The sequence below is a fragment of the Anabrus simplex genome, chromosome 2, assembly GCF_040414725.1.
Source record: "Anabrus simplex isolate iqAnaSimp1 chromosome 2, ASM4041472v1, whole genome shotgun sequence".
NCBI lineage: Eukaryota > Metazoa > Arthropoda > Insecta > Orthoptera > Tettigoniidae > Anabrus > Anabrus simplex.
This window is the reverse complement of record NC_090266.1, coordinates 1,182,188,324-1,182,203,697: the sequence shown is the minus strand read 5'-3', so window position 1 is coordinate 1,182,203,697 and position 15,374 is coordinate 1,182,188,324.

Sequence of the window (15,374 nt, the reverse complement as noted above, 5' to 3'; positions counted from 1 at the left end):
GACTTTTCCGTGGTAGGTAGAGGTGAAAGAAGGTGCGGGTGTGAATGGGTTTCAAGCTACGAAATTATAGTGCAATGTAAAATTAATTTAAAATTTAACAAGGTTATATTTTCTTTTCGAAAACAAAGAAATAACAAGCATGGCAGGTACAAAGTAGCAATTCAAAAGGGCTTAGTTACAATATTTACAGAATTTGGGCTTCGTGCCCTGACTTCACAATGCTTGGGCAATCAGCTCAGTTTTACCCCAAACACAAGTTTTAACAGAGGGGGGGAAAACCCCATTCATACCTAGGAGCCCTTGCTCCAAATTACACTGAAAAACCTCCATGAGGCATACAACCCAGAATTTTCAAAAGAGCCACTCGCTCTCAAAATTTAAGCCTCTCCCAGGCCACACCAAACTCCACCTTCAAGTTGTCCTCAACGGACATAAACACAGGGGTAAAATACCCAATCTACTGAGGTCTATTAAAAGAAAAGCAGGTTAATTAAATGACCTCTAAAATAACAATTTGAGAGGAGGCGAACTTGCACTCCTAATACACTTTGATTAAGACCTACTTGGCACTAGGCCGTTAATACAAGGGCTAATCCCATGCTAAAGAGGTGACTTAAGAAAAGAACAATTTGTTTTACATTAACGAAAAATAGGTTGGGAAAATAAGTTCACCTCAAGACAATGTGAGTGGGAGCTCGAGAGGGTTAGCACTCTCTATCCCAATATGTCGTTTGAAAATAGAATAGATACCAGTTGTTTTTACATTTTAGGAAAAGGTTACATGGTTGAACGCTTAGAACCCGCCCCGAAAGTTTAAACTGCTGAGCTAGCAAAGAAAGAAGTTATTAATCGGCCATTACCTTGTGTTGAACGGCTGGAGAAGAAAGAGGCGCTTCCCGCCCCCTGCTATGTACTTAACACACTGAAAGATGGAACAGAAGTGGCCGAGAGACCCAAAAATCAGCAGTTTAAATACTCTCGCGGAAGTTTCTAGGCGTTAGGGGAAAGAAAACACCCTCCCACAAACTCTTTATTGGATAGGACCCCGCAACAGATTCAAGTTGGGGGAAGATACATCTGATTGGATATAAATTAATTGAAGAATTCCGGGATTGGATACATTCGTAACAAGGGGAAGAAAGGGGTAAATATTGCCAACTTAAACAAAGACAGAAAGAAATTTAACAAAGAACAAACTCTTGAAATTAAATTTTCTCCAACAAAATAGTTCTTTGACTCCGCACTAGGTTGCACTATTGTAGATCTTCAGTAGTGTCCTCTAGAAGAGAAAGTTCACACTTCTTACTTCAAGCGAAACAAAAACACATCAAAAATGACACAGTTCAAAAACTCAAAATTTTCCACGTGGTGACATCTTCTGAGACGGTAGAAAATTAATACTGTCAATAAAGTTCAGACTTCCTCCAGCAGAGGAGTTTCAACAGGCGCACATTTTAAATTAGCGGAGTGGAGGTGTACCGCCCGGTACAGACCTCCCCCCCCCCAAAAGTTCCTCCAGGGATGACACATGAAATCAGTTTGAAACAAGGTCCAAGTTATGCTGTGGGTATGAAGATTGATTGCCAAAAATATTTATAAGAATTTCTTAATTTGGGTTGATTTGGTTTCAAAATTTGTTGTTGCAGATGAAGTAAAGTCTTTATATTTGTAGAAGTTGAATTTCTGAAGATAACTTTTTATACTTGAAAGTGAAGGAAAAAAATTTCAAAGTCCACCAAATATTGCAGTTGAATTCCCAAGTGTAGTCATTACTTATGGTATCTGTTCATGTAGTAGATGGTGATGAAGTGGGATTGCCAGACCGGCCGTTGCGGCTTGCGTCCAAAGGAGGCCGCTCGGACCCCTCAAGTACCCTGAGATACCGCTCGCCCGCACAATGAGGGGAGCAGAGGTGTTGAAGCACGCTGCGCCCGCGGTGAACGTATACAGGCTGCGGGCAAGTAGCAGGTCGTGCGCCGCACATCAGCCTTGGCCGGGAGGAGAGCTCCGGCTCGCCGTGCACACGTCTTCCTCGCTGGGGCCGAGGGGGCCCGTCCTCAGCTCCAGTTGCTGCACGGCGCCGCGCGGCTGCGGGGGCACTGAAACATTAAAGCTTGGCGGCAGAATTGTGTTGGACCATCATCTTCTTTGAGGGTACAGGCTTGTGGAGAGGTTGAGGGGCCAGCGGCGTGCAAATATCCATGGCATAAGTTAAGCCACTGTGTAAGGTGGAGCAGGAGACGGGAGCGTGGTAATGGCCGTGGCAAGGACAGGATGGCAGTTTAACGGATCGGGGCAGGTTTTACAAAAGGCTTACATCTAAAACCAAAATATTATAGAAGGGGCAGAAAGCCTGAAAAGTTGAACTCAAAAAAAAAAATATATATATAACCTTCATATTCCTTTCAAATTATATGAAGCAAGTTAACACAAAATTTACACTGGTTTCACCTGTGACAGGTGAACCCTAAATATCCTCTCGGTGGCTGGATTGCTTAATAACAACGTAACCGGGGTGAGGAAATCGAGAATAACACATGGCCCATGGAATCTGGGGGCAAGCTTGCCCGCGGGAACAAAATTTTTGACCATAACCTGGTCACCTACCTTCAAAGGGGTGGGTCTCCGTCCACGATCATACCTTTCCCTAGCCTTTTCATGAGACACTTTAAGATTGGCTTTAGCCTTCTTCCAAAGATCTTTAATGTTATCCGGATCTATTGTCTCGGGTAGAATGTCATTCAGAGACCAGAGGTTAGAGAGCGGCGAGTTGGGAACAAACTTGAACATCAAAGAAGCTGGAGTAAACTTGTGAGATTCATGAACCGCCGAATTCAAAGCAAAAGCTATCCAATGCAGGGACGTGTCCCACCTGGAATGATTTTCATGATGATAGGCAATAAGTGCTGACCTGAGATTACGGTTAACCCGTTCAGCCAGAGATGGTTGAGGGTAATAAGCAGAAGTAGTTACATGAGAGATTGATAAGTCAAAACAGAATTTACGAAATAAATTAGATGTAAAAGCCTTAGCATTATCAGATACAATATATTGACACGGACCAAAAGAAGCAAAAATAGAATTTAAGCAGGTAATGGTAGACTGAGCGGTAGCCAGCTTAGTCGGAAATAACCAAGAAAATCTGGTAAAACCATCTACGCACACAAAGATGAACTTGTTAGCATTACCCTTTGACTGGGGGAAAGGTCCTACATAATCGATATACAGACGTTCCATGGGGCGCTACGCTTGATGCGAAGACAAAAGGCCTACCTTGGTGGACATGGTGGGTTTACTAAGCAAACAAGATTTACAAGCTTTTACAAGTTCACGGATTTCACCGTCCATACCTTTCCAGATGAACATTTCACGAATCTTCTCACGAGTTTTAAAGATTCCAAGATGCCCTCCTAATGGGGTCTCATGATAATACTTGAAGATCATAGGTACAAGAACAGCTGGAACGACAACTTTCATCATCCTATCATGCCTCGATGGGCAACATAGAACACCATTCCTCAGAACATAAGGGACAACATGTTCCCCAGAAGAAAGGGTTTCCATTATCGGAGCCAGCGTCGGATCTTCACGTTGGTATTTCTCAATATCCCTAAAAAGCATGGGAGCATCTGTTAAGATGGCATTAACACCAGATAGTATGGACTCGGGAGGTGATGAACTGTCGACCGGTTCGTGGGTCTCGACGTCGTTATGAAACATACGGCTGAGTCCATCAGCAACAACATTTTCGGTACCTCTGATATGTCTAACATCAAACTGGAAGGCGGAAATACGAATAGCCCAGCGGGCTATACGACCAGTACGACGCGGCCTACCTAAGACCCAGCTTAATGCTTGATTATCTGTCTCCAGGTCGAATTTGACGTGTTCCAGATAGAGACGGAACTTTTCTAAGGCGAATAAGACTGCCAAACCTTCGAGCTCATAGATGGAATACTTGGCTTCTTGAGCCGACAAGGTCCTAGAGGCATAGGCGATAGGTCGCCTCCCTAGTTCAGTCTCTTGAAGAAGGACTGCAGCTACTGCTGACGACGACGCGTCGGTTTGGACGATGAATTTCTTCGAGAAATCAGGCATAGCAAGGACAGGGGCATTACAAAGCGCTAATTTAAGATCTTCAAAAGCGGCTTGTTGAGAAGGTCCCCACTCGAATTTGATACCTTTCCTACGAAGGAGGTTTAAGGGCGCCGCTCTATTAGCAAAGTTAGGAATGAACTTCCTGAAGAAATTCACCATACCAATGAACCTGGCGATACCTTTAATGTCCTTGGGAGGTTTAAAATCACGGATGGCCTGTGTTCTAGAATGATCGACTGCTACACCATCGGGTGACACAATATGCCCTAGGAATGACATGGAGGGCTTAGCAAAGACAACCTTGGACAACTTAACAGTTAACCCAGCCTTACGAAGGCGATCGAGAACTTCTCGCAAATGATCTAGATGTTCTTCAAAGGTCTCTGAAAATACGACGACATCATCTAAGTAGTGATATAAGTACTCGAATTTGATGTCGGAGAAGACCCTATCTAGTAGCCTAGTGAGCACAGCTGCCCCCGTGGGGAGCCCGAAAGGCACGCGGTTGTATTCGTATAAATTCCAGTCCGTGGCAAACGCTGTAAGGTGTTTAGACTCTTCGGCAAGGGGAATTTGATTATAGGCCTGATTCAAGTCCAAGATAGTGAAGAACTTGGCCTTACGAAACCATGAAAAGCAAGAATGAAGGTCAGGAAGGGGCACAGATTGCAACACCACCTTCCGATTGAGAGCCCTGTAATCAATGACAGGCCTGAAGCCTCCTTGGGGTTTCGGGACTAGAAAAATAGGCGATGAATACGCCGACTTAGAGGGCCTAATAATACCATCTTTCAACATCTGATCGATAATTTCTTTCAGAGCCTTCATTTTAGGTGGAGATAGCCTATAAGGTGGAAAACGGACAGGAATCGAATCCGTGACCTCAATTTTGTACTCAATAAGGTCAGTAACACCAAGAGTATCAGAGAACACCTCTGGAAATGACTGACATAATTTACGAATACTATCAGCCTGCTCCTCAGGTAGATGTCTAAGGTCTAACAACATCTCATCCTGGGTAGGCGAAATAGATGAACATGACACAGAATTACACTTTAACAAGGGAATTTTACAAGTGGACGCAAATTTGAATGTGCACGACTTACTCTGAAGATCGAGCACAAGACCAGTGTGAGAAATAAAGTCCGCTCCCAGTATGATGGGGCAAGACAGGTACTTAGCCACAAACAATTTAATTTTCCATGTAAATTTAAAAATACGAATTTTGACCAGTACGGAACCTAGAATTTCTAATGGAGATGAATTAGCCGAAACATATTGAATAGGAGATGAGACGTAGTCAGGTAGTTTACAAACAGCTTTCAATTTAGAATACCATTCAGCCGAAATAATCGAACAAACACTGCCTGAATCTAAGAGAGCTGTTATAGGCTCGTTATTTAACTCAATTTTAAGAAAAGGAACAGGTGCGGGGGTATCCGCCGCAATCCTAAGGCACTCTTTGGGGCATTCAAAAGATGTATTCGAAGACTTATCGTTCCCTGAATTCTCGACCTTTTTGCCAGGGGCTGAGCCTTGGGAAGCAGAATTAGTTGACTCAGCCGCAGCCACTAGTCACTTTTGATTGTTGTTGGAAGTTACACCAGAAGTTGAGCAGGAGGGGGTGCTATTCGAATTGGGACAATTCTTTGCGATATGTGAGAAAGCCCCACATTTAAAACAGCCTTGTGATGAACCAGCTCCATTATTTGCCCTACTAGTTTTGATCAGAGGACACTTATTGCGCAGATGGTCAGGCGACCCGCAAGCATAACATTTACGGGGGGTGACTGATCGGCGAGGTGGAGGCCGAGTATTACTAATGGAAGGCGGGGGTTCTTTCGCGACACGCAAAGAATCGGCGTATCTAACTCCTTCCGCTGAGACGGCCAATGCTTCAAGTTCCGAGAAAGTTTGCGGGCACGCCGCGAAACACAAATATGACCTATAGGGAGGTGAAATTCCCTCTACAATAGCCTGTACAATCTGATCTTCAGGAAAATGAAGGGCAAACACCCTAGTATAAAACTTAATGTCCTGTATGAAATCAGCCAAGTTTTCATCCAAGCGCTGTACACGATAATAGTACTTCTGAATAAGGGAGGACCTGGCCCTAGCAGGGATGAAGTTAGCTAGCAAATGGGCATGGAAATCCTCAATAGATGATTGCTCGGCAATGGCTCTTACGATTTTATCAGAGAGAATACCAATAGCATACGGATAGATAATTTGCAAGATTTGACATGGAGAAAGAGAAAAAACAAGGGCATGATCCTGAAATTCCACTAGAAATCTTAAAAATGAAATTACGTCACTGGTGGTATTAACGGAAAACTTAGAGATACCTCTGAGCAACATTGCCAATGGATGAGGCAAGCTACTAAACCCGGGTGACATAGTAGGTAAAGGTTTCAATGGCAAGGAAGTTAATTCAGAACGGATGTTACTCAGCGATGCACGGCGTTCAGACTCGTTGTCCAATGGGGCAGGGATAGTTTGAGCAGCAACGGTTATTCTATTAACTTCTCCCTTGGGAGGCGCTTCCTCACTACCTGCATTTACTATGGTGGGTTGATCAGATTTGGGAGGAACTTCCCCAGTTAACAATTGAGTGACCTTACTAGATAATTCGGAAATATTTTCCAGGAGCGTACTAGCTTCCTTCCTCTGAACATCATTCAGTTTTAGAGACAACAGATCGTTAACCCTATTCGAAAAATGATATAGCCTGCCTTGCACACGCTTAATTTGATTAGGAGACGGATCATTTTCATCAAAAAAACTAACTACAGAAGCTAGCCCAGTAATATTCTCCGTGATCGTGGAAAGAGAGTCGTCAATTTCTTTCTCTCCCAAATTGGGGATGGAAATGGGCAAATCAAGGGACTCTCTAAGCTTGTTAGTGTCTATTGCAACCGTGCCTCCAGATTGCACATTTCTGATAGTTAATTCATAGATCAACTCCTCCTTACGCAAATAGTTAAGAAGGAGAACATCACGAGGGCCGGGCATGATGACAGACCAATTTTGAAAAGGTCAAAAAATTCCAGCAACTGAGAAAATGGTTAGAGTTCGGATCAAAACAATGTGTAGCCGTCAAAAGGGGCTAAATTGAGACCCATTCAACCACGCTCTGCTACCACTTGTTACGGACTTTTCCGTGGTAGGTAGAGGTGAAAGAAGGTGCGGGTGTGAATGGGTTTCAAGCTACGAAATTATAGTGCAATGTAAAATTAATTTAAAATTTAACAAGGTTATATTTTCTTTTCGAAAACAAAGAAATAACAAGCATGGCAGGTACAAAGTAGCAATTCAAAAGGGGTTAGTTACAATATTTACAGAATTTGGGCTTCGCGCCCTGACTTCACAATGCTTGGGCAATCAGCTCAGTTTTACCCCAAACACAAGTTTTAACAGAGGGGGAGAAAACCCCATTCATACCTAGGAGCCCTTGCTCCAAATTACACTGAAAAACCTCCATGAGGCATACAACCCAGAATTTTCAAAAGAGCCACTCGCTCTCAAAATTTAAGCCTCTCCCAGGCCACACCAAACTCCACCTTCAAGTTGTCCTCAACGGACATAAACACAGGGGTAAAATACCCAATCTACTGAGGTCTATTAAAAGAAAAGCAGGTTAATTAAATGACCTCTAAAATAACAATTTGAGAGGAGGCGAACTTGCACTCCTAATACACTTTGATTAAGACCTACTTGGCACTAGGCCGTTAATACAAGGGCTAATCCCATGCTAAAGAGGTGACTTAAGAAAAGAACAATTTGTTTTACATTAACGAAAAATAGGTTGGGAAAATAAGTTCACCTCAAGACAATGTGAGTGGGAGCTCGAGAGGGTTAGCACTCTCTATCCCAATATGTCGTTTGAAAATAGAATAGATACCAGTTGTTTTTACATTTTAGGAAAAGGTTACATGGTTGAACGCTTAGAACCCGCCCCGAAAGTTTAAACTGCTGAGCTAGCAAAGAAAGAAGTTATTAATCGGCCATTACCTTGTGTTGAACGGCTGGAGAAGAAAGAGGCGCTTCCCGCCCCCTGCTATGTACTTAACACACTGAAAGATGGAACAGAAGTGGCCGAGAGACCCAAAAATCAGCAGTTTAAATACTCTCGCGGAAGTTTCTAGGCGTTAGGGGAAAGAAAACACCCTCCCACAAACTCTTTATTGGATAGGACCCCGCAACAGATTCAAGTTGGGGGAAGATACATCTGATTGGATATAAATTAATTGAAGAATTCCGGGATTGGATACATTCGTAACAAGGGGAAGAAAGGGGTAAATATTGCCAACTTAAACAAAGACAGAAAGAAATTTAACAAAGAACAAACTCTTGAAATTAAATTTTCTCCAACAAAATAGTTCTTTGACTCCGCACTAGGTTGCACTATTGTAGATCTTCAGTAGTGTCCTCTAGAAGAGAAAGTTCACACTTCTTACTTCAAGCGAAACAAAAACACATCAAAAATGACACAGTTCAAAAACTCAAAATTTTCCACGTGGTGACATCTTCTGAGACGGTAGAAAATTAATACTGTCAATAAAGTTCAGACTTCCTCCAGCAGAGGAGTTTCAACAGGCGCACATTTTAAATTAGCGGAGTGGAGGTGTACCGCCCGGTACAATAATAATAATAATAATAATAATAATAATAATAATAATAATAATAATAATAATAATGTGCGGACCGCGCTGGAAACGGGTCCTGAACGGGTAATGACTACGATTGCAGTCCGGCCGCCGGTTCAGTACTGCCAAGGCACCCAAGACGACACCACGCCGGATCTCCTCAAGGATATGATCCACATTAAAAAAGCTTATAGGAAAAGATGGCAAAGATTTAGGGCCCAACTGACCGGGTGGAATACCTGGACCTAGCCCGGGAAGTACGAAATCGATTGCTGGATTGATTGAACAATGGGAGGAAACTTGCCGTAATCTATTAGAAAACGAGTCAGATCGCGAATTTTGGCGGATTCTCTTAGAAAACCACTCAGATCGCGAATTTCGGCGGATTAAGTATAAAACAATAAGCATTCAATTATAAATTTCATTATAATGCCGTAGCGAAGCACGGGTATCTTGCTAGTATTGTAATAAAGTAAGACACCATTTCTTAGGTCACATGTATCCTACATTTACAAAATTTAGTAACGCTGAATACGTTGTAATGCATCTAGTAGATGAAGTGGTGCGAATAAATTCACGCCCACGACGTGGAAAGGGCGTCTTTCAAAGCTGACCAATCAAAACGAATGTTCGTGCATTTCTAGGATGGTAATATGTAAGTGCGCGCTGCAATCGCTGTTGACGATTAAGATGCCGGATACCATACCACCTGGACTACATTTACGAAATAAAAAACATACGCCTCAAACCACGATCGATCCCCTCGATCTCCTGCATGCTAACCCAAAACTCTATCTACTGCACCAACTGTACAGCACGACTAATACGTCCTGACAGAGGTAGTTACCCTACATGTGGTTACAGTGTTGCCAGATTGCCACTTTCAACGTCCTTTTTCTCCCGGATATACTCGCAGGACGAACTTTTGTGAGAGAGAATTTTTTATTGCTGGCATGTGAGGAGCCGCGCTGCGACGCCTAAGTGCGCGAATTTCGCTTCATCCTGTATATAAAATAACTTGTCCTGATTGACTGATTCATCATCACCCAGCCAAATCTACTGGACACAAAGAAATGAAATTTCGGGGATAAATTCATATTAACATGTAGGTGCTCACTAAGGGAGGAGTTTTGGATATTCCGTCGCTAAGGGGGTGAAAAGGGGTGAGGATTTTTAAAATGAGGATATCTATATCTCAAAAACTTAAAATATTACAGACGTAAAAATTGGTATTTGGAATCTCCTTTAGAAATAAAAGGACACGTGGTTTTTAGTTTTCGGAAAATCCCATTAGGGGGTGAAAAAGGGGGAAAAGGGGTTTAACACCTTCTATGAGGAGACATATCTCAAAAACTGAAGATGTTACAGACATGAAAATCGAAATTTGTAGTCTCCTTTAAAAATAAAGAAACACGTATTTTTGTGTTTTTGGATAATCCGATGAATAGGGGGTGAACAGGAGTGATAACCGGGGTGAATTTTTAAAAAGACTGTATCTGCAAATTATCTCAGACACGTAACATACTACAGATTTGAAAACTGGTATTTGGAATTTCGTGTAAAAGAAAAGAAATATAAATATTTTTTTCGGAAAATCCACTTAAGGGGAACTAAAAAAGGGGGGTCAGTTTTTAAAATTAGCCTATCTACAGTATATCTCAAAAACTTAACACGTTGCAAACGTGAAAATTGGTGTTTGGAATCTCCTTTAAAAATAAGGAAACACGTAGGCCTATTCTTTGGTTTTCGGAAACATTCTCAACGGGGGGGAGGCGTGGGGGTGAAAGAATCGAAAAATCAGTTGAATTATTTGTATGAGGATTTATATATTATTATTATTATTATTATTATTATTATTATTATTATTATTATTATTATTATTATTATTATTATTTGCGTATGGACCCTGTTGGATCACGCATTACATTTATGATTCGCCTTTCTAACAGACCATATTGCTTTCATTCTTTCGCTGTGTGCCTGTTTTCTTTCTTCTGACCACTTAGTCCCCGTTCTTTTAGGGACTTCATTCTCTGGCTTTACTACCCATCTATGTATCTTGTGACGGTAAATGTTTCTGTCCACTATTTCTGATGGTTCTATCTGGGCCTTTTCCAGATCATTTTTGACATCTTGTATCCATGGTACGTTCTTCAGTTTTTCGGTGTATGTCAAAATCTTGTGGGTTAGCCTTGAAGACGATAGTCTGTGAACGTGTCCATAGAATTTCAGTCTTCGTTTCCTGACGTCTGCGGCAAGGTTAGACAGTCTTTCCGTAGCTTTGCGTGATTTGAGCCTATACCCTTCTTCCTTTTTATCTGGACCCAGAATTTTCCTCAAGATCTTCCTTTCCTCCTTCAAGATGTTTTCCAGATCACCTTTATTATTAAGAACCAAGATTTCACTTGCATACAGCACTTCAGGTTTAATCACCGTATTATAATGTTTGATTTTTGTATGTATGGACATGCACTTCTTGTTGTAGATGTCACGGGTTCTCCAATATGCTCTTTTGAGTTTTTGTAATCGAACTTTCTGTGCTTCCTTTTCCAACCCTGTTGGTTCTAGGATCTCACCGAGATGTTTAAAGTATGGAACTCGTTTGATGTGTCCATATTTTGTTTGTAATTCCTGAATGTCGAATTTAGTGCAAATAAACTTGGTCTTCTCGAATGAGATTTTAAGTCCAGTTTTCTCAGCGCATTCCTTGAGGATTTCAATCTGTTTGATCGCTGAAATTTCACTGTCTGTTAGTATCGCTAGGTCGTCTGCGAAAGCTAAACACCTGACCTTAATGTCATCGTTCTTTCGGCCAAGTTGAATGGGTCTCCAGTGCTTCTGAACTTTTAATTCCTTCTCCCATTCCCGAATGACTTTGTCTAGAACAAGATTGAGAAGCAGTGGTGACAGTCCGTCACCCTGTCGCACGCCGGTCTTAATGGCAAAGGGCTCCGATACTTCACCCATGAATTTGACTTTTGACTTTGTGTCCGTGAGTGTTTCCTTGACGAGTCTTAATGTCTTTGGGTCAAGCCCTTGTTCTTCTAAGATGTTAAAGAGAGACTGTCGATCGACCGAATCGTACGCTTTCTTGAAGTCGACGAAACTACAAATAATCGGGGAGTTTCGGGTTGCTCTATATTTCAATATCGTCTTCAAGTTAAAAATTTGTTCAACACAGGACCGCCCAGGTCGGAAACCGGCTTGATATTCTCCAATTTTGTGTTCAAGCTGTTCTTGTACTCTTTGAAGAAGACACGCGGAGAGAATCTTGTAGGTGACTTGAACGAGAGAAATCCCTCTGTAGTTATTTACATCGGTTTTGTCATCTTTCTTGTGTACCGAATGGCTAAGTGCACATTTCCATTCTTCAGGTAGCTTTTCTTTTTCCCAGATATCCATGATTATTAGTGTGAGCTCCTCAAGCGTATTTGGGCCTATGTTCTTTAATAGTTCTGCAACTATGCCATCTTCTCCAGGCGCCCTGTTATTTTTGAGTCTGAAGACGTGTCTCTGGATTTCTTCTTTGGTAGGTGGTGGAGATTCAGGGTTTACGTGTACAGGAGTTTCTTTGGACCATCGTAATTTTGGCTCCTGGCAATTCAGTAATTCAGAGAAATATCGAGCCAACTCCTTACAATTATCCTGGTTAGACAGCGCGAGTTTTCCGTCTTGTTTTCGGAAGCATAAATTCTGTGGGGTGTATCCACGGATTCTTCCTGCGAAAGTCCTGTAGAAGTCTCGCATATTGTGATCTTGGAAATCTTTTTCTATAGATTCCAGTTGGTCCTTCATGTATCTCCTCTTCGTTTGCCTGATTACTTTTGACGTTTCCTTCCTTGTCTGAAGATAGTGTTGTTGAGCCTCGAGTGACTTCTTACAGTTATATTTCTGAAAGGCTCTCTTCCGCTTTTCCAGTGCTTCTTCACATGCAGAGTCCCACCAAGGGTGTTTCGTATTCTTCTTCATTGGAATCGTCTCTTTAGCTCTTGTAATGATCTTGTCATGGAACTATTGCCAGGTGTCCGCCTTTTCCTTTTCCCATTCTTCTTTTATGTTAGTTTCCTTTATCTTTTTCGTGTCGAACTTCTGAAGATTACATTTCTTATAGTGGATTCTTTTCGGGGTAAATTTCACTTTGATACGCACTAAATAATGGTCAGAATCAATATTCGCTCCTCTTCGAACTTGAACATCATGAATTTCTTTCTGTAAAGGATGTGTGATGGCTACATGGTCAATCTAATATTCTCCAAGAGATTGTAAAGGTGATCTCCAGGTCTTCTGTTTTCGAGGATGCTTCCTCAGAGAGGTGTATATTACCTTCAAGTTGTTCTGTTGACAGAGCTCAGTAAGTCTCATGCCATTCTTGTTGGTGAATTTATGAGCTGGATATTTGCCTACGGTCTTTTGGTATTCTTTATATATATACCAAACAATCTAAAGATGTTACACACGTGCAAACTGGTATTTGGAATCTCCTTTAAAAATAAAGGAACACGCATTTTGGGGGGGAGGAATCAACTTGGGGGCGGGGCGGTGAAAAAGAAGTTTAATTCCTTTTTATGAGGATACATATATATCTCAAAACTGAAGATGTTACAGTCGTGATAATTGGCATTTGGAAGCTCCTTTATAAATAAACATTTTTGTTTTGTTTTCGGAAAATTCATTTAAGGGGGGGGGGAGAGTGAAAGGAAGTGAAAAATTTTAATTCTTTTCGTGGAGAAACTTATATCGCAAAAACTTCAGGTTACACACGTGAAAATTTGTATTTGGAATCACCTTAAAAATTAAGAAACACGCATTTTTTGGAGGGGGGAGAACAACTAACGGGCTGGAGTGAAAAAGGAGTTCAATTATTTTTATGACGATACTTATATCTCAAAAACTGAAGATGCTAGGGGCATGAACATTTGTATTTGAAACCTTCTTTCAAAGTAAAGAAATTCGTGTTCTTTTGCCTTCGGAAAATCCACTTAAGGGGGTGAATTGAAAAATTAGTTGAATTCTTTGTGTGAGGATATTTATATCTCAGAAACTAAAAATGTTAAAGACGTGAAAATTGGTACTTGGAATCTAATTTAAAAATAAAGAAACACGCATTTTTGGGGAGGGGGAATCAACTTAACGTGTAGGAAGGGGGGGTGAAAAATGACTTGAATTTCTTTTATGAGGATACTTATATTCCGAAAACTGAAGATGTTACAGACGTGAAAATAACAATACCAATTTTCAGGTCCGTAATATCTTCAGTTTCTGAGATATGAGTATCCTCATTAAAGGCATTCAACCACTTTTTCACCCTTTTCCACCCTTCCTATTGGGATTTTCCGAAAACAAAGAGTACCTGTTTCTTTATTTTTAAAGGAGATTCTAAATACCAATTTTTACATCTATAAACTTTAAAAGTTTTGAGATCTAGATACACTCATTTTAAAAATTCACCTCCTTTTCAACCCCCCCCCCCCCCATTAATTGGATTTTCCAAAAACAAAAAATACATGTTTCTTTATTTTTACAGGAGATCCCAAGCACCAATTTTCAGGTCTGTAATATCTTCAGTTTCTGAGATATAAGTACCGGTATCCTGATTAAAGGCATTCAACCCTTTTCTCACCCTTTTTCACCCCTCCTATTGGGATTTTCCGAAAACACAAAAATACGTGTTTCCTTATTTTTAAAGAAGATTCTAAATATCAAGTTTTACTTCTGTAAACCTTTAATGTTTCGATATATAGATACACTCATTTTAAAATTTCACCCCCCTTTTCACCCCCTTAGCGACGGAATATCGAAAAATCCTCTGTTAGCGAGTACTTACATCTTAATATGAATGTATCCTCAAAATTTCATTTCTTTACGTCCCGTAGTTTCGGCTCGGCGATGATGAATCAGTCAGTCAGTTAGTCAGGACAAGTTCTTTTATATATGTACTTATGTAGATAGATATAACATGTCCAGTCATTCAGGACGTGTTCTTTTATGTATATAGATAACATGTCCTGACTGATTCATCATCGCCGAGCCAAAACTACTGGACATAAAGAAATGAAATTTTGAGGAAATATTTATATTAGTGTGTAGTTGCTCACTAAGGAAGGATTTTCGGGTTTCCGTCGCTAATGGGGTGAAAAGGAGGGTGAAATTTTTAAATGAGGATATCTATATCTGAAAAACTTAAAAGTTTACAGACGTAAAACTTGGTATTTGGAATCTATTTTAAAAATAAAGAAACACGTGATTTTTTTGTTATCGCAAATTCCTATTAAAGGGGATGACATAAGGGGGAAAATTGGTTGAATACCTTTTATGAGGATACTGAAGATGTTACAGACATGGAAATTGTTATTTGGAATCTCCTTTCAAAAAGAAACACGCATTTCTTTGTTTTTGAAAAATCCAGTGAATAGCGGGTGAACGGGAGTGACAAACGGGGTGGAATTTTTAAAAAATGTCTGGGCCTACAATATATCTCAGACACTTAACATGTTACGGACTTGAAAACTGATACTTGGAATCTCCTATAAAAGTAAAGAGACATAGATAATTTTTCGGAAAATCTATTTAAGGGGAACTTAAAAAGGGGTGTATTTTTAGAATGAGCATATCTACAGTATATCTCAAAAA